The sequence below is a fragment of the Brassica oleracea genome, chromosome C4 (genome assembly GCF_000695525.1).
Source record: "Brassica oleracea var. oleracea cultivar TO1000 chromosome C4, BOL, whole genome shotgun sequence".
NCBI lineage: Eukaryota > Viridiplantae > Streptophyta > Magnoliopsida > Brassicales > Brassicaceae > Brassica > Brassica oleracea.
This window is the reverse complement of record NC_027751.1, coordinates 15,594,343-15,596,746: the sequence shown is the minus strand read 5'-3', so window position 1 is coordinate 15,596,746 and position 2,404 is coordinate 15,594,343.

The window sequence follows — 2,404 nt, the reverse complement described above, 5'->3', positions numbered from 1 at the left end:
TCGTAAATGTTTTCTCGTAAAATACTCGTTTACTATTTCTCGTCATTTCCTCGTAACGTTTCCACGTAAAGAGGTCGTACATTAGCTACGAATTTACTTCGTTTTTATTATTTTACAGAATTTAAAAATATAATTAAAAAATAATTAAAATTAATTAATTTAATAATAAATTAAAATTTAAAATAAAAATAAATCAATATGAAAATATTTTATATATAAATAAGTTTTGAATTTATATAATACAACAACCGAAAAAAAAAACTAAGGGTCGTTCATCGCCCGGTAGAATTCATCACTCCTCCTCGTAACATCCGCCTCGTTATGTACGTCGGATGACCCGCCTTGAATGGGATGTTGTGAGAGCTAGAAATAGAAAGATAAACAATCACACAAATTATATTTAGAAAACTAGGTGTTTTCCTGCACCATGTGCAGTAAATAATTTTTTAAATCTAAATTATATTTAAAAATAAATTTTATTAAATATTATACATTTTACTATTTTCTTACTAATATTTAATATAGATTTGATATATATTAAATCAATTTGTATAAAACTAATAAAATGATATAAAATTATATAATTATCAAAATTTTAGCCTAAACAGTATTTATAAAATTTGTAGATATATAAGAAATTAATGTTCTTACGATTAGATATTTAAATTTTTAAAAAATTGTAGAAATTTTTGAAAGTTTTAGTAATACAAATTGTATAATTATACAAAATAATAATATTTTAAAATTTGAAATGTTATATATGAATATATTTATTTTATAGATGGTGCATGAGCTATTACCATATTTAAAAAAAATTACCAAAAAAAAATATCAATATTAAATGCAATATATGAATTATTACCGTATTCCAATAAATTTGCCAAAATTATAAATCAACATTAAATGAAATTATACATGTCATATTTTTCCGGAAGCCATGTCATCAATTTCAGTAGCCATGTCATATTTGTTTTGTGAAATTGATTGTAAAGAGGACATGTAGCAAAATCACTTCTCAAATATAGTTTAAGGGATTTGGATGACTTTGAAAGCATAAGAAGATATCTCTATGACAATGTCATATCTTGTGTAGTGAGATAAATATATTTTTCTAAACTGCCAAATCAAAAGTGCGTTCACTTTTGATTTCGGGCAGTGTAGTACGCTTTCATGTTAGTCTACTTTGTAGCACTAAGTGTGTTCTTTCTGGGACCGACCGGATAAGCCGATAGGAATTATCAAAAAAAAAAACTGCCAAATCAAATTTATTGATTGATAGGGGGATGTCTATTTGTTGAACAAACTGTTTGAATTTGATAAATCGTAGACATGACTTCCGAAAATTACTAGCCGTTCAAAATACTTGAAAGAAAATATAATCAAAAGTTATAAATAGTAAACAAAAGGCCAGTTTAGTGATACAAACACATTAAGTGCCTAAAGTTTTAGAAATTTTTTTGGTAAAATGTTAAAATAAAGGTTTAGAAATTTGCGAATAATATGTACAAAATGGTCCTCATACCGAGCGCTGCGTTTAGTTTCAATGTGAATGGACCACACACACATTCATCCCCTCGAGCCATTATTTACCTTCTCATTTTTGTCGGATCTAGATATGTAAATCTTTAGAGAGTTAATACGTTTGTATTCTTTGCATTTATATGTATATAGAACTAGTGCATAATTTGTTTTAAAGAAGATGAATGCATAACAGCAATAATATCAATGGAAAGACAATCAGAACCCATATATACTATTCACCCACGAAACTCTCCAATTAAAAACACTAGGGATCGTTATCCGCGCCAAGGCGCGGGGTTTTTGCATTTTAATCTATTTTTGTCTCTTGCTTACTAATCTAGTATTCAGTTTTTCAATGCATTTTATCTTCACCATCTCCTCTTGTCTTGTTTACATTTGTTTTCACGTTCTGTCGTTTGATTTGTCTTAGTTTTGGCTTGTGTAATAACTTAACCCTGCTCATTCTTCTTTCATTCTTTATTGATTGATATTTTTATCTTGCTTAGCTCTGTGTTGCCACTAATTTGCTCAAATCATTTTTGATCATCTGCTTCGTATTCTTTTCATATTCATTAACTATTGTCTCCAATCTCTTTAAATCCTAAAAATCCTACATGTTCTTTTGTTTATTAAATCACATATTAAATATTGTTGAAACTGTTTATTTATTCTAATAAATCCTTACGATTATAACTAAGATGATATGGATAAAAGACTGATTATAATTTAGTTGAAATTAAAGTCTAAAGTAGAAGTTATTAAACTTGCAATCCTTCTTTTTGTCATCCAAGATAGCTTTAGTCAAATCAATTATATTGATTTAGAAAACCCATAAGCTATTTCAATCCCAAACAACAAAAAAACAGGCGCATTTGTTATTGAC